Below are 27,547 nucleotides of genomic sequence, written 5' to 3' on the forward strand. Positions count from 1 at the left end.
CCACCTTCATCATCAGAAATGAAATATTTCCATTGCAATGTGTAAGAAAGGAAGAGGTCATGCACAAAGATAACTTGGTTAGGAAGGTTTGCACCAATCTCTGAACACATTGCTTATCATTGTCTATCATCGTCTAATGCCATCATGCAATATATGCCTCTGGGTAATCCACCGGCTACTCCTCCAGCGGTGAGTGTTAGCCAAAATTTTTATTTTTTCCCATGCAGCTTTTAGGTTGCAGTCATTTCTTAGTTAATTAAACTGCTTTGAGTAGGTCATAGTTCAACCGAAGGGAGAAAATAACACAAAGATTTCACTCTGGTCCACTTCAGCATTATATGCCCCCAAAAAAAGACACAATTTTTTGTGGATTACTTTCATTTTACAGGTCTAAAGTTTACTGAAACAACAAAATAATTATGCAGATTGTTATGAAGTATAAATGCAAACTACGGTGTCCAACAGATTGCTGCTCAGGTTGAAAGTTTTTATGTAGAGCTTCACTTGCTTGTAGATATTGTTTGTTACAGATAAATGTGTCATTGTCAGATAACCATGTCTGAGCAGATTGTGTTGTGGCTGTGTTTGCCCTCCACACTAACAGTTACAGAAAAAGCCTGCTGATATGTGATTGGTCAATATTGCTCCAGCTATAAACGTGGAATCCAAACTACTTCATGCTGATAAATCCAGACCTCAGGTACAAGAGTCTACATTTCTGAGAAATTTTGAAGAATCATCTTGGTTTGGGTTTCAATCACTGCTTTGTTATCTAAGGAGATATTTTGTCTTTGTGGCAAGGCTTCATTATCAGTGCTTATTTTTTTTATCTTGACAGAGTGATACAAGAAAACACACCTGAGTCGACTTGTATCAGACTACAGGCTGTTAGATAAAACATGACTATGTTGATGCTACCAAGTTTGCATATCTTTTGCATTGAGGCCAGACACATTGTTCAGTAGATTTAAAGAGGTCTTTGTGTGTGTGCATGTGTTTTTCCTGTGCAAAAGATGGGCCAACACAAACGAAGCAGTTAAAACTAATTATGTGTGTCACACAGGATCCTTGTCTGTGTCTGAGTGTGTGTGTATCTATTCAATGTTTATTTCAGTCAGTCGAGAGGAGAAGGTAACAGGCAGGTTTTTGTGTGATAAGTGTTACAGTACCTTCACATTAGCAGTGTAGATGTTTGTGCTGCGTTGCATCTTTGCGTACGCAGCGACTCTTTTTGTGTCTCTTTGTGTTTGGGGTACAGAAGAAAAAAAGACAGACGGGTAAAGGGAGAGTAAATATTAAACCCTGAGGCACTTGTCTCACCGTGGGGTTTCCGCAGCCTTAGAAAGACATTAATCACACACTTCAAAAATGCAGATACACTCACACACATGTATACACAAGAGACACAATTTACTCATGAACACAGGCCAACAGCTCCTGCCTCATCTGGCGTGTAAGATCCTTGATCCACGTATCATCTAACAGTTTCTCTCCGTCCCTTAAGCTTGTCCCGAACAGTCTGTCTTTCACACGTTTGTCTTCACGGTGTCGTCTCACCCTCCTTCTTGACTAGGTAACATTCCTATGCTAAAGTGTCTACCAGGGCTTGAGATGGTAATTGTCTCACCTATTTCTTTTAATGAAACACTGGCAGTGTGCTTTTACTCAGAACAACAGGTTTTTTAACACACTGTCACAGAGTTGTTTTCTGTTTTCACATTGTGCTTTACTGGAAATATCTGTCCGTCTCCAAATCTGATTACACTGTATACTGTATGCTGGACCACAGCAGATATAAACGGGAGACTGTGTAATGTAATACACCCTTAGGTAATAAGGTTAAAACACAATGCTATGGATATTGAATTTTCTGATTGCTTGATTACATTTGGTCTCCTTCTCTTCTCCTTAAAGTAAGACCACAACGAGACCACGTTGGCTTCATGGTTCTAGGAAGGGTTCAGTAAATATTACAGTTTTTTATGAGTAGTCCAATATTGATGTTAAGACCCCTGCCCATAAAAGACCTTCCTCCTCTTATCTTTACCTCCCTTTTTAATCCACTACTAGGAAGATTATTCTGTTAAGACATCATTGACAGCAAAACTATACACTTAACAGCATGTAAAACCAAAATGGGTCACAGTTGTTGTTACAATTCTTTTTTTTTTGATAGTTTTCAAGTTGCATAGAGTCTGCATGACTACATGCACTAACAGTGTCTGTGATCAGGTAGTGTTTTAATCAGACACTATGTACTGTGACTGCTTCATTGCATGCATCTATCGACCGAGGATGTCCTCCAAACTATCCCACCAAATAAGTGGTTTGTGTCAAAGTTAACCAATACAAATACAGGCTGCACATAGTTATAACTAAATGTGTATGCTTTTATTATTTCAAATTACATGTATAAAAATGATGCAGGGGACGTGCAATACATGATTGAGGTTGTGTCTACTACCCCTGGTGGACTTTTCCTCTTTGCATTACGTCACCTGACTTCTTTCTTCTCCTTTTAATAAATAATTATATGAATATGACCACCAGAGGTCCCTGTGTAACTTCATCAATGTAAATGTGGAATAAAAAAACAAACAATTGCACATTTTTTATTTTTTATTTACCTACGTTCTTACTTATTTACTGTTATTATTATTATTATTATTATTATTATTATTATTAGAAATAGTTATTTTATTACTAATGCCATTATTATTATTATCATTGTTATTATTATTTTTATTATTGTTGTTGTCATTACTATTATTACCTTTACTATTACTATTTTTAATAGAGGAGGAATTGTTCACCCACTATGAAGCTGCTTGGATGTGTAGGTGCAGTCTTATCTCAGTGTGTGTGTGTGTGCGTGTGCGTGTGTGGTGCGTGTGTGTGTGTTTTATATAAGATATTCTATTAACACTGCTTACAATGGTTAATGTTTGTTTTCTAAAGGTAACATGTTTTTGTGTCTACATGAGCAGAGGTAACAGTCTAGAGCAGTCCTCTGTCTGCTTATCTTTTCAAAGTATGCTTCAGATTTCTCTCTCTCTCTCTCGCTCTCTCTCTCTCTCTCTCTCTCTCTCTCTCTCTCTCTCTCTCTCTCTCTCTCTCTCTCTCTCTCTCACTCCTCTCTCTCTCTCTCTCTCTCTCTCACTCCTCTCTTTACAAAGTACTTTAAAGGTCAGTGTCTCGCTGCTTAAGCTTAAGGATTAGATTGGTTTCTGTCTCACTATTCTTTGCTTTCCATCCATGCTTTTTACCTTTGTTTGCTTCTCTGTCTCCTGTTTTGTCTCTTTTCACCTGCAAATCCTTGCCCCCCCCCCCCCCCCCCCCCCCCATCGTTCTGGGGCACGAGTGTCTTCATTCATTGTTTTTCATCGTGTTGTTGGAAAGAGAAATTGCCTGTCATGGCCAGATTCAGGGGAGATTACACCCAGGACAGCGGTGATTGTTTTGAATGGTGTAGTATGGATGCTATGCCGTCGTCTCGAGTTGCATGAAATTGTTGGGAATGCATTGAAGAGGGTGGAATAGTCGGCATGACAAGGACTTGTTACATTGGAATCCTGAAGGATGCTGTGTCTGGTCTTTGGCCAAACGGAATACTAGGACTTTGAGGAGGTTAAACATTATAGTTTGAGTGCTTCTCTAAAGACCTGTTTAAACGAGGACCTGGTACGAACACCAGACTCACCGCCGTAGTTTCTGCAGTTTTCTGCAGTGTGTATCTGCAGAGTTTAATGAGAGTTTGAACAAAGACAGATCCCACTATTCTGAAAAACATGACATCACCTTCTTTTCCTCCCTCCCTCTCCTCTCTCCTGCCTGTTTTCTTTCCATCACACCCCTGCTCTCCCCTGTCCTCCTTTCATCCCTCTCTATAACTCTTTCTTTCTTTCTTTAACTATGACATCACCTGGTGGGACGTAGTAGCAGTTCACACATCGGCCTCTAGGTGGCAGCCTAGCCTTGTTAGAGGGTCTTTTTGTTCATTTCTGCAACTGTAGGATGAGGTCATCTCTCTGAAACACATGCTCTATATTCTCATTCATAGTTTGAAAAGTTGTAACTTTCAGCCCCGTAATAATTTATTTTATTAAAACAAGAGCACTTCTTTGAGACAATATGGTGCATCACCTTATAATGAGATAATTTCATGAGAGACAGTGGAGACATCTTGACTTTTACAGAGCTGGAGCGTTGATCATGAAGGTGAAACATGAAGTGAGTGCTGTTAAAAAGATTTGCGACTCTGTCTGGAGGAGAGAGAAAGTAAGTCTTCATTTTGGTAATATAATCTGAGTGTTGTTTAGTTTACATTTGTGTTGTCAAGATAAAGGGATACATAAGCTCTCTCTCTCACTCTGAAGAGCCATGCCTTTCCTTCCTGTATTGAGTTTTACCTCAGTGACCTCTGTCACTTGTCTTCGTCCCTCTGATTGTCTCTGCACTTGTCACACTGCCTCAGCTCGTCCACCTGGCTCGTCGGAAACTGCTGTACATCTTACAGCCAAAGAGGGCACTGTTTACCCATCATAGCACACAGACACATATTTGAGCAGCAGAGCAATGTGCCAAATAGTGACTTCATAGAAGGCGTGCATGCTCACACATGGCCCTGCACACACACACACACACACACACACACACGCACACACACGCACTTCATGGAAAGGCGCACCAGGATATTTTGATTGTTTTTGGCTGCTCTCCTCCCCTCCCCTCCCCATCTCTTCACAGCCAGCGAGCCGCACACACAGCACTTCAGTTATGATTTTACATACCGGTTAGGCAAAATTGCTCCCTGGTACACATTGTCAGCCAAATCAGGCACTCTCAGTTCCTGGTTTGGACACAGACGGTTGGAGGATATGAGTTTCAAAGAGAGGGTGTGTTCTGTCTTGACAAAATGATACGAGGACTCTGGTGATCAGCAGGTATTACAGGTGCTCCTGCAATAAGGAGGAGGTGCATTAAGTGATGATTGGATGTTATTTTACTGTGCCTTTAATGAACAGATTTGAGATTATGATTGATATGAAATACATCACTGGCTTTAAATGAAAGCTTAATAGATTAACAGCAATTATTTTATTCCTTTGCCACTTTATGTATTGCTGCATGCATAATATGGACATAAATGCAAAATATGGACATAAATGCAAATGACTGACAGGAAGGCTTCTCTTTATTTTAATTCACTTAAAACAAAACTATGACAAACCTCTGATTCAACTCGTACCGCATTGTGTTACAAGTGTCTCTGCAGCACTGAGTGATTGTATTACATCACTGTAGAGAGTATTCTCACTCTGAGTGTGTGTACCTCGCATACGTGCCGTCTCATTCATAAAACGGAGTGTGTTAGGGTCCTCTGATTGGCTGACTGTGTGCTATGCAACATTACACGCCGCAGTGATGGATCCAATGAAAACTTACTATCTTCTCTCGACTCCACCTCTCACGTACACACACACACACAGACCCCTCACACACATTTGCTGTTCTCACACATAGTTGCAGACGTGGTGGGAGTTGATAACGTACAGGGAGAGTGTGTGAGCGACAGTTTCTGACATCCGTCATTCTGCAAGATAAGACACATCACCTGGTGTGTGTTCATTTGTGAGAAAGAGTGTGCATGTCTGCGTGCCTCCCCTCGCTCTCTCCTGTATCGAAACAGTGTGCGAGACAGTTCCACTTTTTGGAGTGAGAGAGAGGGGAAGGGATAAAAAAAAAAAAAAGAGTGTAGGGGAAAGCGATGCAAGGAAAGATGAGGAAAAGAGCCAGGAGGAGGAGGAGGGTGCTGGGATGAAGGGCACAGCCGACAGAGACGGATGTATTTGAAGCCAAAATCAACCAAAGCCATGGTCGGAAAAAAGAGAGGCAAACAGGGAGAGCGATATGCTGCCAGAGAAAAGGAACCAGACTCTGCCCAATGTGCAGAGAAGGAAAGTGGAGCAAGGGATAGATTGAGGAAAAGAAAGGAGTGACTTCTGAAGGGACAGATGACAGGATAAATGCAAGGAAAGAGAAGATCAGTGCATTGCATGATGTGGTGAAGGGAAATGATATCCGACTGAGCGGAGCAACATAAGAATTAGAAATAAATCCTTTTGTTTTCCTTCTCTCTCTTAAAATGTAAAGGTTTTGAAATGCTCATCACAGTTTTTAGATAAACACATGTTGCAGTTGTGTTGCAGGTGCATGAGTTAGAAATAGAAAGTGAGCACGCGTTCGTACACCGTCGCATTAAGCTCATGGGGTAGAAAACATTGAATAGAACCCCCTCAAGTTCAGAGTAGACATTTGGCAGGTACACAGGCTGTTATTATGTAAATAAGGACATGTAAATATGTGCGACGCATCATGAGAGTTAAAAAAAATGTTTGAATATGGAAGTTGTCATTTGGCTAAACAGATGTTCACTAAACACAACTACTACTTAATAACATTTGTGTTTAACTTTCTACCACAGCGGTGTTTAAGAGATGTGTTTCTAACTTTAATGACTCCTGCCCGTCATCACTTTGGCGTACACGACTCCTAAGATGCAGCGATGCATCTGTGGCTTTAACAGAGCTTTAGTGATAGAATGATAATAGGGCACTTTCTTCCATCATTGTTCACACACAAACACACACACACACACACACACACACACACACACACACACACACACACACACACACACACACACAGACACACACACACACACACACACACACACACACACACACACACACACACACACACACACACACACACACTGCTTGGGATCACTGTAATCTTGTGGCCTCTAAATGGTCACACCTGACTGCACTGACTCTCAGGTCTATTTGTAGGACTTAAAGACAAAATTCAGAGCCTTCGAAACTGTGTGTGTGTGTGTGTGTGTGTGTGTGTGTGTGTGTGTGTGTGTGTGTGTGTGTGTGTGTGTGTGTGTGTGTGTGTGTGTGTGTGTGTGTGTGTGTGTGTGTGTGTGTGTGTGTGGTGATACTACAAGGTGACCCATGTGTAGGCAGCGCCCAGTTACCATTCAGAGGCCACAGGATTAGGGACCCCAGGCTTTCCCCGCCTTACAATTCCCTTGAGGAAACTATGGATAAAGGAGAAGAGGGAAATCGGGATAGCTTGAGGAAAGGACGGCTCACAGCTCAATCTAATCCATTGATTACTCTGAGGGGAGGAACTTTGACAGCATCTCAGGCTGATCTGACAGAGCAATGAGATCTTGTTGTGGAACTCGTAACGCAGAGAGTCAGCTGCAGGAATTTATTGATGCTATCTTTTTCTTGATAAAAGTGTCACAACACTTATTGATCTCAGATAAATACTTGATATCTAAACATCATGAATGTGTCTGTTTGCTAAATTGGTAACACCAGATGCAAGTGGTGAGAGATACAGCTGAATGGAAACAAGTGTTATTCTTCCTTTGCACTCATTTCTCCAAGGATGGAAAGATCTCCCTCACTGCCAGGAGCTCCTCCCATATATGAGGTTCAGGAGTAAGGATTAGTCGACTAAAAGACAGACCACTACTTGTTCCTCTGAGAAATAACAAAAAACAGAACAAATTGATTCCCCAAAGGGTAGTGATATCTCACCCTAGATTTCCCAGCTAGAAAGAAGTGGGGAAGGTGAGGAGAGGAAGAAAAATGGAAGCAGAAACCAGTGTTCAAGTCCTCCCTGTTCATTTGTTCACCTGCTCTTTCATTCCTCTGATGAAGAAAGCTAGAGATAAATGAAAGGAGAAGCTGGATAGTGATTCGTTTGCTGCTTCCCTCCAGAGGAAGAGAGTGTATTCCCTATTCCCAGCAGAAGCCAGCCAGCCAGTCAGCCCCCTGTTATCCCAGGAATACCACAGGGATTGGGAATACCCTGAAGGAATATAATGGGAATATCATGGAGGGGATGTGAGTAATGGGATAAGGCAAGAGCCAAGGGAAAGGCTTGAGGGGGTGGAGGAGGGGAGGGACTGGGAAACCAGGAGGATGGAGGTTGTCTGGATGGGAGCAAAACCTGGCTTCACGCCTCATCCCCCTTCCAAAGTGTTGAGCCTTAAATCCAAGGAGGGAGATGACACCTTCTGCCAACAGGAAGAGCAAAAAAACTAAAAGCTAATGGCCTACATATTGATACCTCAAATCTCAGATTAGATAGTCCACACAGAGGAGATTGAAGGGGCATGCGTCTGCCTCGCCTCCAACTGTTTGCAGGTGTCACTTAACAAGGCGTTTAACCCCCAGCATCTCAAGAGGAGCTGCTCAGTGGGTAATAAGACGAGCCTGTGGATATGTTTGGCTACTCCTAGTTGTGGGTCTGTCGCCCCCCCTTCATTTCTCCTGTCTTACTAGTTTGTCTCTAATTATGAATACACATGTAAGCTTTTCAACGTTACTGTGATGTCTAGAAACCAGAGATGAAGTTATTTATGATCGGCACACAAAAAATGTTAAATAGTCCATGATTTTTTTTTGCAAATATAGTAATTGATTTTTTTTCTTAATTGTTTTAATCTTTTATATTTTGTTGTTTCTATTCTTCCAGCATTGTTTTTATTTCCTTTTCATAACCTTTTCTTTCTTTCTTTCTTTCTATCTCTATTTGCTCTCACCTCCCTACAGTTTTTTAAAACCATCTTTTAGTTTCTTTCTTTATTGTAAACCATTTTGTAACCCTGCTTATAGAAGTGCTAAGTACAATAAAAAAATAAATTATGATATACATAATAATAATAATAATAATAACAATAATTATAATAAAAACAAATAATGGCAATTATAATAATAATTATTCTAATAATAACAATAACCATAATAATAACAATAACCATAATAATAACAATAACAATAATAATAAAAATAAAAATAAAATAAAATAATAATGTAATAATAATGTAATAGTATTAATAATACAATACAAATAAAAATAATTAGAATGACAATAATTGGAATAAGACAATGATAAAAATAATGGTTATTATAATTTTTATAAAGAATAATCAAAATAGTAACAATAATAATAATATTAATAATAATAATAATGCAAATAATATTAAGAAGAATAAGAATAAATGGTGTTTAAAAACATACTGATATGGAATAAAAACAAACAGTACAATTCTTAGTTTTGTTTTTTTCTGTCCTGAAAAGAGGGCACTCTCCATCAGGGCGTTATATTTACCTTTTATTTTGCCAGTTTCTCAAAACAGCTACCAATAGCAACATAGCAGCTTTTTAATGTCAAGCCTTAGATTATCATCAGCCTATTCCAATTTTATTTTTTCTTTGCATGAAATGTGAAAGTGAGGAATCTGTCAAGTAGTCCCTCCATTGACGTTGAAATAATATCTCATTAAACATCCTCCAATCGAAAGCTGCAAAGTTCCACAGTTAACCTGACGGATTTAAGACAGAACAAACTGCTTGCTAACTACGGACCTGCAGGACAAACTGAGTGTCACACATACACAGGCTGTTTTTATATCAAAACGTTAACATTTTATTTAATTACACTTCTTGGTTTGTTCAGTGACGTGATGTCAGAACTCACTTAGCTTCCTCTCTTGGAGAACAAACAGTGCAGTGTTGTGTCAGAGACCTTGTCAGTAAAGTTAAAGACCAGGGTTAGACCATCTATATTCTCTGACATGTGACAACTCTTTGTCGCCGTCTATTTTTTTTGAATAATTTGCTTGTCTGTTATTTAACAAGATGAAAGAGACTTTTGAGTCTTTCTCACTTCCAACTTGTCCTCTCCTTTTTGTTTTCCCTGTCATCTTGACTCAACAAGGAAAACAAATGTAATTTCCCTCATGAAGAGGGAATGAAAGCTTGAAAGACATTAGTAATTAACGTGGCATGCATGCTGTTAGTGTGGGCGGAGAAAGTGTGTGGGTGACATGTGAATAAAAAGCAAAGAAATTGAGAGTTAGCCGTTGAAGGGCACGCAGTAAATGACTTTCATGACTTTCAAGGCTCCCTCTGAGCTTTTTCTCCTCCCTTCCCTTTTTGTGTTGTTTTGGAAGATAACCCCTGTTTTCTGTCTGAGTGTACAATGTTCAGCCATCAGTGCCATTACTCGCTGACCAGCAGGGGTGACCTGTATCGTAGTGTGTGTGCTTCTTAAGATGAGGCCACCTGCTGAAATGAAAGCTCTGGCCACCTATCAGTGAAGAGAGAAAGGTGGAGTGTTTATGTGTTTTAATTCAGCAGGTTTGTGAGGACCTGTCAGAAATTTAACCAAGGGTAAATGGGAATATTTGTGTAGGTCCAAAGGTCCTCAGAAGTGTTTAAATGCAAGACAGTGTGTGTGCTCCTCTGTCCTTTGTGATAAATTAATTCTACATGTGTCTCTGTCTGATCCCCCCTTCATACATATAAATGAATCAGCTCTGTGCTAGATTTCCATGTGAGAGCACAGATATTAGATAAAGAGGATTTAAAAGCTGCAGATGATTTGAGCAGTGGGTTTAATTTGAATCATCATCGGACAAAGTAACCTTGATCACCGAGCAGAAAAAATGACTTGACTGGAAAAAATCAGCAGGACACTGCTTGACCAGAGAGAGATGGTAACTCTGTGTGTGTGTGTGTGTGTGTGTGTGTGTGTGTGTGTGTGTGTGTGTGTGTGTGTGTGTGTGTGTGTGTGTGTGTGTGTGTGTGTGTGTGTGTGTGTGTGTGTGTGTGTGTGTGTGTGTGTGTGTGGTCACTAACAGGTTATAGGCCTAAAGACTTGTCCCCTGTGTGCTTAGATTTGCATAAACCTGTGTCCTCTTTCCATCCAGTGATTTCTTATTTCCTGTGTTTTCTCTATGACAGTGTTTGTGTTTGTTCTTACCTTGCTCTCGATTCTCATCCCTTGTTTATTATCAGCAGTAAAGATCTGTGCAGAGGAAAGTTATAATAGGAAATTCAGGTAATGTTTACATGGGACTTCCACCAGATCTGTGTCCAGTACATCTCCGATCCGCTGCAGTCCGGCTCCGTGCTCCCTCGTACGTCAACACCCACTCTGAAAACCTCTGACCTGTTGACTCCAGGCCTGGCTCTGCTCAAAATGACATTTTTTTTCATAGTCAAGTTAAAAACAATCTAACCATAACACAGTGTTTTATTCTGAAAATTAACCGGATGTTTTCATTTTGTTTTGGTGCATGACTTCCTGTCTTGCTGCATCTGCTCTGTTGAGATTGGAGCGTTGTGATCTGGCAAAAATAGAAGTCTTGCGTATCTGATCCGTTGCGTTCCGACCGATGGGATCCGACCTGCCGGATCAGAGACTCATCCGGAACGCAACAGAGCGGATCCAGTGGGAGTTAAAACATTTACTAGAATAGAAACCTATCAGATCTGGTGCTGTGACGGGTCAGAGACAGACCGGACACGGATCTGGTGGAATTTGGCCTTTAGCATGGGAAGCAATCAGTGGCCATGTATTACTTCAAGTGTGGCCAAAACTCATTTCTTGACCTTGTGTTTGTTTGTGTTGTGGAATGTATGCGGAGTTTGGCCGATACTTTTGGACACTTGTGCCTTTTAAAGACGACATTTTATTAACTTTTTCTGCTTTGACAAACATTAGACCTTCTACTTACACTGCCTTGTTTTTTTTCTTATTGTCAAACAACGATACACCTTGAACCAGCTGGTTTCTGGGTTATACTTAGTCAAGTGTCGCCAAGATCTGTTCACTTTATATCCTTTTCCCAGGCAGCATTAACCCCAACTCAGTCTCAGCAGATGTGTGTCTAACTTGAGTCTGGTCCTGCTGGAGGTTTCTGCCTGTTAAAGGAAGTTTGTCCTTGCCACTGTAACTTGCTAAGTGCTACAAATTCCTCTGCTCATGGTGGATTAATTAGATCAGACTGAGTCCTGTCTGTAAGATGGGACTGGAAATCCTGTCTTGATGTTGGGTCTTTGTTAATAATAGAACATAGAGTACGGTCTAGACCTCCTCTGTTTGGAAAGAGTCTGCAGATAACAGTTGTTGGGATTTGGCGCTATATAAACAGAGATTGATTGATTAGCAATAGCAAGATGTGGTAGTGCTTCTGCAAGCGATTGGACAGACCTTCAACCAACCGGAGTAAAGTGTGAGCTGCAAATGCGATTCAAACCTCCCTGCAACCGAGGGGTCCTGTGTCGTCATCTTATAGAACCCACCCCATTTCACAATGCGTTGTAATGTTTAAGGACCCTGTATATTTTTCATCATTTTTAAATTCTCTCATAGAAACAGCCATATGCTGGGCTTGGTAGCATTTCAGGCTCAAGTAATCAAACAAGGTTAACGATAAGGAAAAGTGTCTCTGTTATTATAACTTTAAATTATTTATTCTGTGCTCCTGTTTCTCTCTCTCTCTCATTAGCGTCCTGTTCTCTCAGTTGCTGGATCAAACACTTGTGCACACAGATACATGCACATACAGAAATGTGTGAAGTTTATTGATAATCCAAGGCTTTCCACATGGCAGACAGATGGCTCTTCTAATCTTCCAGACAGACACTGCCTTTTGATATCTGATCTGATCTGATGATCACTCTGTGTTTGTGTGTGTGTGTGTGTGTGTGTGTGTGTGTGTGTGTGTGTGTGTGTGTGTGTGTGTGTGTGTGTGTGTGTGTGTGTGTGTTTTCCAAGGCTGAACTCAATCTGTCCTCAGAAGGCCCTTGCTGTTTCCTGTGTGTGTGTGTGTCTGTGTGTGTGTGTGGTAATGGGTGTGTTACTCCTCTGCCTTTTGTTGTGTTAACTTATTTAACAGTTGTGGTTTGAATTTGTCCATTCTGTCCGCACAGTGAGCCTGTGGTTGATGGCTTATCAATGGTGGACAAGGACTGTTATGACAAGCATATATGGCTGAACTTTATTTCACCTGTTTTTCAAACGTGTCAGTCGTGTTTCAGTTTTATAGGCTCATTTTTTCCTTACGATCTTTTCTTGGACTGTGTGGAAGAAGAGATAATAGGGGGTCTGGGAAGTAGCTCGTTGGTCCATTAGCTCCAGGGGTTATGCACATAGTTAGTGAATTTCAGCTCAGCACACATCTGTGTTTTTAACTATTTTAACAATGTTTCAGCCAGTTTCTTTTCCTTTAACTCGCTGTAATCAATGCTTTTTGTCTGACCTAACTAAAGCCCCTGTTATACAGTAATCATGGAATAACATTGTGCAGAAGTCCTGTTATTATGCAGACTTTGCTTTTTTACACTGAACCAACTGATGATAGCATTTTTTATTTCTTGTGAGTGATTTTTACATTCAGCATGAGGTTAAAAAAAAGTTTGAATAGGCTTTAATCTAAAACTAAAGCCTCTCTGTTCTATTCTGTATGCTTCAGGCAGCAGCATTGATTGATAAGTGATAGGGGCCCTGTTGTATTAGCGTTGTTGCTGTTGAATGTGCTGTCTGCTCATTGGGTTAGATATCCCAGAACTCTTTTATAGTGCCACTTCCATCGGGGCTTTTAACACCCCTGTATCGTGTGGCCTTCAGTGTAAATGTTACAGCACACATATGGTACTTGCATATGAGCCAGCATTAGGGTAGTAACAGAGTACCACAAGCCTTACAGGGGCTAGACGGGATCCCTGTACAATGGTAGAGCATGCAGGGTGGAAGAGCACTGTACATGCATGTCTTACATCGGACTTCCACCAGATCTGTGTCGATCTGTCTCCATGCTGTTTCATCAGTGAACACCAATTGGCTGTGTTTTCAGAACGCAGCACGCAGCAGGACAGCTGGAGTCATGTGACCAAGGTTTTCCCGTGGTAATTACTGAATCAAGGATTCTCCTCCTCCTCTCCTCATCCTTGTTGTCTTTCTGGTCCTCTGAAAGCCTCTGACCTGTTGATTCCAGGCCTGGCTCCGCTCATCATGATGAGTTGTTGCTGTAGTTAAGTGGAATACGATCTGGTGATAACACAGAGTGTTTTATTCTGAAAATTAATGATGTTTTCATTTTGTTTTGGTGCCTGACTTCCTGTCCCACTCCATCTGCTCTGTTGAGATTGATGCTTCATGCTCCGGCATCTGGCAAAAATAGAAGTCTTGCGTATCTGATCTAGAGGGCTCTAACCTGCCGGATCAGAGACGCAGCTGGGACGCAACAGAGCAGATCCAGTGGAAGTTAACACATTGGCTAGAATAGAAACCTATCAGATCCAATGCTGTGACGGATCAGAGATGTACCGGACCAATCTAGTGGAATTTGGCTGTTAGACATCCATAATTCAACTTAGACTCGCACAGTGCGACAACGTTATTGCACTGTTGTGGATTCCGTGTAAAAGGATAAAGGCGTGATGACAGCGGAGTTCTATTATGGCACTGTTGCAGAATCAGAATATACATATATATAGAAAGGGGTTTTGTCTCCCCACTATAGACGTTTTTTATTATTTCAGAGCTGCTGGATGGTTACACTCATGCCTGCAAACCTTTACACTCTTTCCCATTGTTACGTTGATTCAACTCTGTTACTTACTCTGCACCTGGTCCAAAGACAGATAATCCACTCCCCATACCTTTCAAACAAAGGCGGAATAAAGAGCTGTATTCTAGCCTTCATCAAGTTTTGTAAAAGGCTGGTCCCACATTTGAGTCTTTAATAGTTAAAGAAAAGCTGAGGGATACATTTAATTTATTTGTAAATTCAAATTGATTGTATAGGAGGATATACAAGAATACATTTTTCGCCTTATCTTGGGTAATTATCGAAAGGAGCTTCCACCACTTCTGTTAAGAGGCAACAAAAATGTCATCATGATAGCAAAACTGAGAGTTTGTCTTCCCTGAGCTCCTCGTTGTCTTGAAGTGGTTTGGTTTCACAGCATGGACAGCTTCTGTTTTCAAGCTGTGTCCCCGATAAACAAACTTCTCTCAATACCTCCTGTCTTTTTCCTTTTATGGCATGGATGGTTGCACATCTCTATTGATTTAAAAGGATCTCAGATTCAGGTGCATACAACAGTCTCTGGTGGAGGCACTGTAAGAAGTAATATATCTAATATAGGGCGAATCACAGCCTCTCCTCTGAAACAATCTGACTGTGATGCACATTCAGAAACCATTAAATTCTATAAGTAATCAAACAATAAAGCTCCTGCTGTGGTAATGCTGTCTAAGTGATAGGATAAGAGCTAAAGATGATGAAAAATCAATACCATGTAGATCCTTTATTACGTTTTTCATGCAGGTTTGGTGCTACGCTGCAGAAACCCTTTCCCTCCACCTCCTGAAGTGCTGAAACATCGCCCATGCTTGGTTAACTCTGTGTCAGGACATTAAGTGCACTGATACACTGCTGCCTGACTACCTGTCTCAGTGTATTGAAATAACATTGAGCATGCGAACAGCAGCATGACTGTCTCAGCTTGATTTAGCTCCTCTGACCTGAGATCTGATTAAAGAGATTCGGTTTTGTGTAGGAGCTGGATTAGCATATAAAAAGACGGTGACAGCACATCAGATTATTCTGATGCCATCTGTTTTCAGTGGAATTTGTTAGGAGAGGGTGTGCAGGCGCGTGTGTGCGCGCGCGTGTGCGCGCGCGCGTGTGTGTGTGTGTGTGTGTGTGTGTGTGTGTGCCTGCACCACCAAGCAACATATTGAAGCTTGTAATTTTATGTTTTAATTTTTACTGCAAATGTTTCCATCTTTAATCTTATTTTTCTTTTTCTTTGTTTATTTATAAAGGGACCATGTACAATATTGATCATTAATGTTACCATTTGATGCATTGCACCAGAGTTTTCTTAAAGCTAGTCCTGTCCAGTCCCATTATTAACCCTGACAATGAACAAGGGATCAATTATTTAGAAAGGAAAACACTCTAAATTGTCTTTCTATTTTGTAATAATTTATTAATTAGGAGTGAAATTCTGTGGGATTTGACTTCATGTCCACCCCACCAATCTGATGTGTTCATGCGTGGCGCATTGGAGGCACAAATGCAAGCAAGCATGTATGAGTGCATAAACAGACACTCGGGGCCACACAATGCTGCAGGCAGGTTTGTGCCATTAAAATGCTTTTAACAGTTCCAACGGATGATCTATTGTGATGCCTATCTTCATCTGTCTGAAATCAGATTTGAGTAAATGCTGCAGTTTAATGCAGAGAGATCGAAAATATGCATTTTTAATGAGGCTCAGCAGTTTATAAATAGCGGGGAAATATGAAGCTACATTGACAGGAGAGTGAATGCCCGGACGTAGAGGGTGTGAACATTATTCTGACTTAGGATTACAAAAGTTCTACTTGTGTATGTTGTTAATAAGGATGGGCGATGATTTTCAAATATTCGTTCACTTTCTAAAAATCGAAGAGTTACTTTGAATATTTTTTCATTTTAAAAGTGCAATTTTTCATCATTTTTACTGGTGCCTGGTTGTAATACAGTTTTCCTGCCAGATGGTGGCTATAGGGCATCTTGAAGGTGTTTGCTAACCGCATTAAATATCAGAAGAAGAAGAATTCTAACTGCATTAAATAGCAAAATAAGAGCAAACAGTTGCAGTGATTTTCTCCATATTATTTTTCGCATAATTGTCAAATAGATGCCAATGATTATCGAATAGTATTTTGGCTTGAAATGTCCGTCCCTAGTTGTTAAGTTGGGAGTTCTTGTTGTTGTGCTGTATCCTTGATTTAGAGTCTGTAAACTTTGGAAGAACAGCCTTTCTAATCAAACTTGTCAACATTGAATTTGTTGTTGCTGCTCAGTGCTAAACACAGCAGCAGTGTGTGTGTTTGTGTTTTAGTGCAGAGGCTGTGATTGAAAGCTTTGCACTGTTCATTTGAATGTGTGTGTGGAGCAGTGATGCATGCATTTGAAGTGTACAGTGACAGCTGAACAAAGTGGCCTTGTCATTCGCGTATTATGTATCAGGGCTGTACGACGCGTTTCCTCAAGCTTATTTTGATGCATTTGACTATTTATTCCATCTTTTATGAACAGCGAACTCTATGTACGTTTCTATTTAACTCCTCTGATCCTAGTGCAGAGCTTCCTACCTTAATCCTTTTAAAGAAATTCCGCTCTGCAGGCAGCATCACCCTCACTTCTTTTTTTGTCCCAGGTCATCTTTGTATTCGTGGCTCCGTCTTTTTTTTTATATATTTAAAACTTTGTTGGTTTGAAAATGTCACAAAGGTTTCAAACTTCGCCATGATATTGTGTTCTAATATAACTTCTCTCCTTAAATAGTATCTCTAACTCTTCTAGCCTCCTGCATTTTATCATTCCTGTCTTCTCACTCTTCTGTAATCAGCAGCCAGCAGTGTCTGGGGTTAACTTTTGAGATCATATGCCATACCTTCCATTCTCCTTCTCTCCTTGTCTCCTCATCTTATCTAATGTCTTGTACATTCTTGCTTCCGCCTTCCTTTCCTCTGGTTTACCCTCTAAGGCTTTCTTCCATATGTGTGTGTTAAGGTATGGAAGTCAGGGAAGGCAACATGAGCTGGCTTCAAACCCACATCATCAGAAGGACATGTTATGTGCCTCTGCCTTCAAAGCCACCAGGAAACCCCCGATGTTCTCTGTATCTGAGAAATAAAAGGGCTCTGCATCTGGGCTATTTGCATATAATTTGCATATGAACCCCAACTGGCTGTTTTTGGAATGCCAAGAGGCTAAATTCAGTATTTATTACCAGGGCCCATAACTAGTTTTCACTTTTCTGTGGCATTTGCATCTGATTTGCATGTCCCATGGCTTGGGTGTGGGAATAAGGGGCCAGATGACCTAAATTGTTTCAATTCCTCACAGAAATAAAAAGCAGAGGAAGGTCTAATTATTACTATTAATCGAATTAGGACGCTTTACATGTGAAGCGTAAATATGCTAAGGGGTCATTAGCTGCAATAGCAGGCTGAGGCAACTTGATTTTAATGTAAAAACAGAGATAATGTAAATTTGTGTGTTTGTGTATCTTGAGGTTGAGCAGTAGGCAAGATCTCCCACTTTACATCATCACTTCCTCTAATGTTTTGATCTCTTTTTGTCTTTACTGAGTTTCTTTAAAGAAGATATAGAATATCAAAATTTTATGTGTAAACACGCTTCAACAAAAATGTGAGTGAAAATAAACATTCATGAAAAAACTCTGTTCAAACAGCTTATTTTACAGGTTCAGAGCATTTCTCAGGACTGTGGGGGCGTGGCCTAACTCTTTGATTGACAGGTTAAGAGAGAGTTCACAGCCTGCATGTTTGAGCCTCCTGACTCTGAATCTAAAGACATAAAAACTCCAGAATCTGAAAATTATTCATTTCAAACGGTCTTTGAGTGCTGGGTTACAAAATACTTCAGAATCAGGACTTCCTTCATTAGTTTTATCACTTGGTAGTCTCCGGGGCATTTGGACCATGGGACGCCTGGAGCAGTGGAGGCTGAAGTGTAGTATGTGCATGCAGAAGAGCTCGGCTCCGGGTATCAGACGGAGCTGTTTGTCTAAACTCTGAGCTGCTTGGGGAAAGTTAGTGAAACTGTCCTGAGGGAAAGTTAGTGGACTGGTCCTGGGAAATGTTAGTAGACCGGTACTGGGAAAAGTTAGTAAACTGGTCCTGGGGAAAGTTAGTTGACTGGTCCTGGGAAAAGTTAGTAGACCGGTCCCTGGAAAATCCAAAACCAAATCATTAGAATAATAGATAAACACAATCAAAATCAAAATAAATAAATAAAATAAAATAAAATAAAATAAAATAAAATAAAATAAAATAAAAGGGGGGTGAACTAGTTCAGTGGGCAAGAACAAAGGGCTACAATTCCACAACCACCACCACTAATACCAACAATAATAATATTAATAGTAATAATAATAATAATAATAATAATAATAATAGTGTTTCATTTCTGATTGGTTGGATATATATAACGTAATGAATATCAGGTTAAATCAGACCCCTTAAAACCCAGTGTGAAAACGTGTTAAAAAACGTAATTGAACATGTTTAAAAAATGGATAGAAGTTGAGTGCTAATGTTTTGACATAGTTTTTAGTATTTACATATGGTCTGAAATATCATAGGTAGAACGTTTTTGTTGATTTGGGTTACCAGAGGCATTAAATATTCATTCAAACTTTACAGATGCAGCAAGTGCACTGCAACAATACATCCTATCCTGATTCATCGACTCGTGTAATTCCCACACTGATACTCATCTATGTGTCGAACTTGTAGACTTGAGCTAATCACAGCTCAAGATCGTTCTTAGAAACAAACTGAGAAAGACTGAAAAAAGGCCAACAGTAAAGTGGATTGAAGAGATGCTCAGACATGCACCTCTTTACAGCTGCAGGAGTGTCATTTTAAGTGTCTGTCTCTTGTCTGAACAAGTACCTCGATCACTTTGTAGAGTTCACCTGGGCGTTCTCCTGGTGACACAGCACAGGTCTGAATCAGGCATCAGAGCAAGGTAAAGTACCAAACATAGAAAGCAGAAACATAATCTCAAATGCACAAAATCCCTTTAAAATACCTGGAAACACTGAACTAGAGGGCTGGTTTTCCCATATCAGATCAGTCTCATTAACCTGGAGCAGAGAAGTCCAGCTTGACATTCTGTCAGTCAATGTTTGTGCACTGTCTGATATGGTAAAACAAGCAGCAGAAATCCATATCCATTACCTTTAATGATTTGATGTATTAATAATTCATTGTTTGTTCAGCATTTTAAAAATCTCTTCACAGTATTCCTGTGAAAATAAAAACTGTAGCTGGGTAAGAACTCTGATATATGGCCGATGATGTCGTTCCCTCTGCTCCTGTCGTCTGTAAGAGCTAAAAAGCTCACACACACAATAGAGAGGCATGCTAGCTCTGACAGAAGTGAGGAGTCCCTCTCCTCAAAAAGCTTCATGTCCTCAGTTGACTTGGACTGGTTCAGTTTAGCAGTGTCCGACCTTGAACTCACTACTATCAATCATAAAGTTTCTTTAAAGCCTGTGGCAACAACAAGCAGCAGCCGGATGAAAGTAACCCTGGTTCTCTGAGATTTCATACTGAGGCCACAACATCCAGTCCGATGCCAAAACCTCTAAAATATATAAAGCTCAACCCTCCAAAACACCGCCTCAGGCCCTGAGGGGCTTCAGCTCGCAGACTGAGACCGGCTTTCTTTTCTGTTTGTGTTGGTGCTAGTACAGTGTAGGTCCTTGTGCAGAACACTCGCATGAAGATCAAGATTAGTGTGCATTATTATGCATTCTGTGAATAAGGAGGATCTTGGTTCAGGCTTTGCAGAAAAACAACAATGACTTTCGAAAAATTTGAATATTCGAATATTCGTTCACTTTGTAAAAATCTAAGACTTACTTCAAACATTTTCTCGTTTCAAAAGTAAAAATTTTCATTGTTTTTACATGCGCCTGATTGTAATACGGTTTTCCTGCCAGACGGTGGCTATAGAGGGTATAGAGTTATAAAGCTGTTTGGTAACCGCATTAGCAAACAGAAGAAGAAGAAGAATGCTAACTGTATGAAATAGTAAAAGAAGAAGAAAACATTAGCGACAGTCGCTGTGATTTTCCCCGTTTCTGAATCTCACACTACTACACACTTATTTCCAGAGACTGAGCATGACTGTAAATCGTAAACCATAGACTCTATGAAATATGGTTTACCCATCTGTTTCTGAAACGTAGTTTTGAGGCCAATCGTCGGCGGGCAAACAGCTACAGTGTTCCCACCTGTCAATCAAGTCAGCTGTGACTCATAATGGAAAACTCGTTATCTAAATATCTTCAAAATTGACGCGTTATGAACAAATTCACCCCCCGTACAGTGTGTACCGCTCGAGAAATTAGCTATCCAGACTACTCTTGGTTTTTATACCAGGCTGTAAACATGTTTATTTCTGCTGTAAAGATCAGCTTTTTTGAATTGGTGTGTATGTGGTTTCCGGTACTTCCGGAGCCAGCCTCAAGCGGATCCTCGATGAACTGCAGTTTTTAGCATTTGCGCATTGGACTCATATTTTTAGACCGGAGGTTGCCTCTTGTTGTAAACACACACACCTCCCTGTGTCACAGAAACACCAACACAGACACTGTCAGTGCCTTCTACCAGCAGCACCTAGTCCTGCTGCTGGTTAACGTGACTGCCATACAAACAGGCTGTTAATGGAACAGGTGTGTGTTTGTGTGTTTGTGTGTGTTTGTTTGTGTGTTTGTGTGGGTGTGTGTGTGGGTGATTATTCGAATAATCGTCAAATAGATGCCAATGATTATCGAATAGTATTTTGGATTGAAATAGTCCTCCAGCTCATCTTTAATTGAGGTGAAAGCTCCATCAGCCACAGGTCACGTGTTTGTGTTGCTCCAGGTAAGCTTTTACATACAGGTGTCTCCCACTTTATTCTTTCCATTTCTGTTTCTCGTCCAGGTGACAGACGGGAGAACAAATGAAAACAAAGGCACTTACACACACGTACATGTGCACACGTTCCTTTGTTTACATGGTAAATTAATGCGTGTTCTTCCCATGGCCAATTTCTTAACTCTAAAATTCACCACACACACACACACACACACACACACACACACACACACACACACACACACACACACACACCCACACACACACACACACACACACACACACACACACACAAAGCCACTCACACACATCTCTTTGAATATAAACTGCCATCTCCTACAGCAAATATAATCACATTTGTAATGTCAGAGAAATGGTGCGTCAATATTTGCCTAGTCTGTTACTGTTGTGAAATGGGGAACTGACTGTGGTTACCATGGTGTGCATGACTTTGACAGTTGGTTCGAGGCACGGAAAGATACGCTGTCTCTCACAAAGATGCACACACGCCCACACACACACACACACACACACCCACACACTCTTTCAGTGTGAGAAACAGGTTTATTTAAAGACACTTTCAGTCTCAGGTGGATTAGTGTTTTTATCATGAGAATTGTTTTTAGGTGAGCCTTTCTTAAATGATAAACTGTTTCACGAGTTTGAAGAACTGACATGAAATCGAAAGATTATGCTTCAAAATGTTAAACTTGTTTATTATCTCTCTCTCTCTCTCTCTCTCTCTCTCTAACAAACAAAAAGGATCACACACACATGCTTATGTTTGAAGTCCTTCAGCATTTGATGTTTGTCCTATTTGACCCTCTCTTTTCCAGTTTACGGATAACTTGATAGATTTCTTTCCCCCCGCATACATCAGCACCTCGTAGAGTGCAAATCTCAAATTACAAGCTTACAAGTTCAATCAACACCCTCCATGAGGCAGAATTCATTACAGAGGTGTTAAATTACATTACTGATGTTGCACAGGTGTTTGTGGCGTGCTCCCCACACAGTGTGTATATGAACACGGTTTATGGTATTTATCTTATAAATAGTAAACATAATTCACCTGTCAAAGCACTTCTTATGTGAGTCTTGTTTACAGAGATACTGGGGATTGTATTATTTGTGCCTTTTACATTTAATCATTAATGTTTTAGTAGACAGTTGTGACAAAGCGTTAAGCTGCAAAAAGTATATGTTTAGGATATTCTGTAATGTGCAATATAAATGTTCCAAGTTGTGATGATGTCTTGCAACAATAAGGTGCCGTGTCCACTAACAGTTTTTGCCCCGGGAGCTTCCAGCGTTTTACTGTTGATAGGTTACAAAAGAATTCCTTCAGCACGTCCACTTCCCTAAGTAGTGACTGTTAGGCCTGTTTTAAAATGCTCTGTATGCTTCATACTTTCTTTTATTCACAGACATTTCAATAAGAAACTGTAAATAGTGTCATAGCATTAGCAGCAGCTCTAAACTTGGAAAGTGTACCTTGAAAAAACGAGTGTGATAACTTTTCTCTTCCATACGGACCTCTGCCATTGTTGTTGACAAAGTTGATTTCAGAAGTCCCGCCCCTTCTTGATTCTGATTGGCCGGTGATCAAGAAGTGACATTGATGAGCTTGGTGTTTTTCAAAAAGTTTAACTGTTTTCAACCAAGCGGCAACCTCTGGCCGCGAGAATTGAAGCCAATGCGCAAGTGTTACTGCAGTTCATCGAGTGTCCGCTTGAGGCTGGCTCCGGAAGTACCAGAAACCACATACACACAAACCAAAATAACGATCTTTACGGCAGAAATAAACATGTTAAGAGCCTGGTACAAAAAACGAGTGTAGTCTGGATAGCTCATTTCTCGATCGGCACACACTGTACGGGGGGTGAATTTGTTCATAACGCGTCAATTTTGAAGATATTGAGATAACGAGTTTTCCATTATGAGTCACAGCTGACTTGATTGACAGGTGGGAACACTGTAGCTGTTTGCTAGGAGGCTCAAAGTCCGCCTCTACCTCACACTCGCTCGACAGCAGTTATGTTGAGTTCAACATTTCAGAGGGGACGCGGCACGTGTCATGCTCTCCTAAACCCCAAAACATTTATAAAGTAGACGTGCTGTTGGATGTCACCCTAGTGTCTTCTTATACATTTCCCTCACTCTTTCCTGCTTCCTCAGTCGCCATGCTAGCCCAGTCGCAGTTACAACCACACTACAGACTCATAATCTCGACAGGGTATTTGACAGCTAGCTTGGGCGTGGTCACGAATGCATAGCCCATGAGATTGTTGTGTTGGCATGCTTGGTGTAAATACGGTGCACGTATCTTTTGCAGTGCGATTATATACCTGGCCGTATTGTGATGGCGATAAGAAATGCTATTTATTGTGTAGCCCTAATCGACAGTCAAACAAAGTTGGCAACATGGGTGTAAACATTTCATACTTTACATAAAACTTACAAAAAGGTATCCGTGATAGAGTTTTTTCCCTTCTCATGCTGATCATCTTCTGCTACAGAAACCTTCATCAGGCTAAATGCTCATCTTTTAGCACAGAGGAGCCAAACTAAGTGGTCGACTTAAGGCGGGTCTGTAACCGTGTCTGTGTCAGATCTCACTTTCCTCTCTTTTGACTGGACCAAATGCTTACCTGATGCTTGGATGGTCAAATCACGCTGATAATGAGGAGGCAATTACACCGGCCTCCATCTAGAAAGTGTGAGAGTCGGCCATGTTTCACTCTAAGGTGTGGGGTAGAAGTGAAATCATTGGAATATTCCCGTGTCTGTCAGTAACCTTTGAGGCCCTTCCTTCTCCCAGACACACTGACTTCTGTGCCCTTGACTCTAATAATCCCTCTCTGGCTGTGTGAAATATCTTTTCTTGCCTGCACTGATGATCGTAATGGTTTTCTGTCTGAGCTGCAGACTAGTGATTGGCCCCAATTACTGCATGAACCTGAGGCTTCAAATCATTCCATCTATGCAAGGTGAGACGTGTAATGGCAAAAATCTATTTAGGCCTGATTTCCATCCTCTTCCTGTATTCACCTCCATAAATCTCACTTAATGCACATTTAAAATCACAGAGAATCCACTGCCAGCTGTTTATCATTACTGTCCTCTACTGTACTTTCCATATACAACCCATATGTGCCCTTTGAGCCCTCATATCTTCCACAGCAGTGATTGCTTTGAACTAAACGCCTCAAAGTGTATTTATTCCTGCAGCTCACACGCACACCTCAGACCATCTCCATGCTTTAATTACAAACCTTCCACTCTCTGGTCTTTGCAATAGAATCACTATATTTAGTAGATTATAAACACTAGTGCATCTGAAAAATGTGCCTTAATGTCACTCACTTGCAGGAGATAATTGGCTGTTTATATAACCAGTTCATGAGTTTGAGTTTGAGAGAGAGGCCCTGTCTGGAACCAGGTGCACCCACTGTGTCCCTGTGATCAGATGTAAGGGAGACAGATTGACTCCAGCCTCCTGCGCTGTAGAAGCAAACTTCTGCCATCTAAATTAGCGCTTGGCTTGCCTCACAGCATTCATCATTCCTGCTCCACTTTTAGCAGAGCTCGCCTTCCATTTTTCACAGAGATACCCCGACTCATTCCTCCAGCTCTCGGTCTCTCCTTTGCTCCTTTGTGTGTTTTTACTTTGTAGTTTTTATGATTTTATCCAATTCTTCTTTACTTTTCTTTCCTCAACTTCTCCCTCCATACCACGTCCTCTTTTAGTGAATCTCTTTGTCTATTTTCTGACTCTCTAATACTGCTTTATTTTTCTCATTTTCTCTTGATATCTTCACTTTCTTTCTCCCTCCATCTGCCACCGACTACCTCTCCTACAACAATGGACTCAGAGTTACATGAGAGACATCTCAAGTGAATAGATGTTCCTAAGATGTTGTCAAAATGTTGGCGTGAGTGCTATGGTGGACCCCTGCTGTGCCTAACTTGGCATACCCTTCCTGTTTCTCGGTACACGCAGCACTCCTCTCACAGACATTGCATTATCCGTCTCGAGAAGAGACAGTAGATTATGCACATGCTACGAGAACCTTCGCTGTGAATTTCTGCCACTTTGCTAAGCTGAAACATGGGAAAGATGCTGTCAAGGCCCCCAGTGTGTCTGAGAGAACGGCAGTCTGGTGTACTCGGGGAGTGTGTCTGAGAGAGAGAAAAGAAAGACCGTTAAAAACTGACAGCTTAGTGGATGTCCGCACTAATGCGGATGAATTTGAAGTTAAATCTTTATTTCTCTATTCTGGAGTTAGGTCCATTTAAAGTTAATATCTAAAATCTGAGAACTAAGCTTTAATGAAAGGATGTCCAAAATTGATCAATTTTAACACAAGAAGACAGTACTACTTTTACTTGTGTTTGTGGTTATACCATAGACTGTATAAATAATGGATGTAGTATCCGTGACGTCACCCATCTGTTCCTGAGCGCTGTTTTGAAGCTAATCGTTGGCCGGAGCCATATTGGAAATGCTGAACTCAACCAAACTTAGTGTGAGGTAAAGAGGAGGGTTTTGAGCCTCCTAGCCAACAGCTATGTGTTCCCACCTGTCAATTAAGTCAGTCATGTCCTTATTTGGGTAAAACTCATTATCTTAATATCTTAGAATAAAATTCATCCCCTGTACAGCGTGTGCCCATAGAGAAATTAGCTACGTAGACCCAAGCTGTCTTTTGAACCAGGCTGTAAACATGTTTATTATTGCTGTAAAGATCGTGTCTTTTGAATTGGTGTCTATGTGGTTTCCGGTGTTTCTGCAGCCAGCCTCAAGCGGATTCTTGTTGAATTGAAGTTCATAACACTTCACTGGGCTTCATATTTCGAGACCAGAGATTGCTGCCTGGGTTGTACATTTAAGGATGTCAGGGTTGCAGATCACTAAAATGGTAGAAAAGTCTGCACATTAAATGTCCTAAAACAGTAGCGTACCAGATTGACAGGCAGGAACACTGTAGCTGTTGGAGAGGAGGCTCAAAGCCAGCCTCTTGACCTCACACTAGCTCGAAGTTAGGTTGAGTTCAGCATTTCTGATATGGCTCCTGTTAACATTAGGCTTCAAAATAGTGCTTCAGAAACAGACGGGTGACGGCTCGGATTCCATGTCCATTTATTATGAATCTATGGGAGGCTTGCTCAGCGCTGAGCTTGATGTTGGGTCAGAGAGATTTCCAGTTCTGTACTGGTGTTGCTCTGCAGTTGCATCAGAAAATTAACTGCAGATGAGGACTTGAGATGTTGTTGTGTTTGTTTTGGTTTATATTTACAAACTGCATCATTAAAGGATTTTTTCTAACTTGAATGAAGACGAGGGATGAAACACTTTGCAATGATTTCTCTAATCTATTGAAGGTAGAATAAGTTACATAAAGATCAGATTTTTTCTATACAGAAGGAACAGCCAGTGTCATAATCCAGCAGAAATCTATTGATTGAATGATTTATTGATCAGAGGTATCAGATCTCTTTTAACAGCAGTGTGCTCCTCACTTTTTATTCTGTGTTGCGTGGTGGACTAAGATTGTAACCCCCTGCAAAAATGTGTGCAGTGTGACTGACAGGTGAGTGTATTCTTGATAGCTGTATGTGCATTGCTGTGTGTGTGTGTGTGTGTGTGTGTGTGTGTGTGTGTGTGTGTGTGTGTGTGTGTGTGTGTGTGTGTGTGTGTGTGTGTGTGTGTGTGTGTGTGTGTGTGTGTGTGTGTGTGTGTGTGTGTGTGTGTGGCCAGCCTGCGTCCCTCTAATGACAGTTGATTGCATTATCATCCACGGCTGAGTGGCTGCTCACCCTGCTAGGCGTACAGACCAACCGCCAAAACCCCAAGGCCCCTGTGTGTGTGTCTGAGGGTGTGCGTTTGTGTGACTGTGCAAGTGCTCTCTTGTAAAATTTGATTGGAGGTGAAGCTCGAAAGTCCTCTAAGGCCCATTCACAATTTGCCACGTCAGTGAGGCACATAAACAGATGCATGCACAAGATAGACACAGATATACACAAACCCACAAGTGTACAGACACACACAGACACAGACACACACACACACACACACACACACACACACACACACACACACACACACACACACACACACACACACACACACACACACACACACACACACACATGCTCACACTCCCAGAGGAGAGGAAACCTTTTAGACAGAAATGTTGTCAGCTGGGAA

The 27,547-nt window shown here is 40.9% G+C and overlaps 1 protein-coding gene across 3 annotated transcripts in view; it reads left to right on the forward strand.

Annotated features, from left to right (window-relative positions):
- The window catches only part of cdkal1 (CDK5 regulatory subunit associated protein 1-like 1), a 276,511-nt gene that overhangs the window by 4,633 nt on the left and 244,331 nt on the right, over nt 1-27,547 (forward strand). The gene's annotated exons all lie outside the window — the stretch shown is intronic.

The sequence above is a fragment of the Notolabrus celidotus genome, chromosome 12 (assembly GCF_009762535.1).
Source record: "Notolabrus celidotus isolate fNotCel1 chromosome 12, fNotCel1.pri, whole genome shotgun sequence".
In the NCBI taxonomy this organism is placed as follows: Eukaryota; Metazoa; Chordata; class Actinopteri; order Labriformes; family Labridae; genus Notolabrus; species Notolabrus celidotus.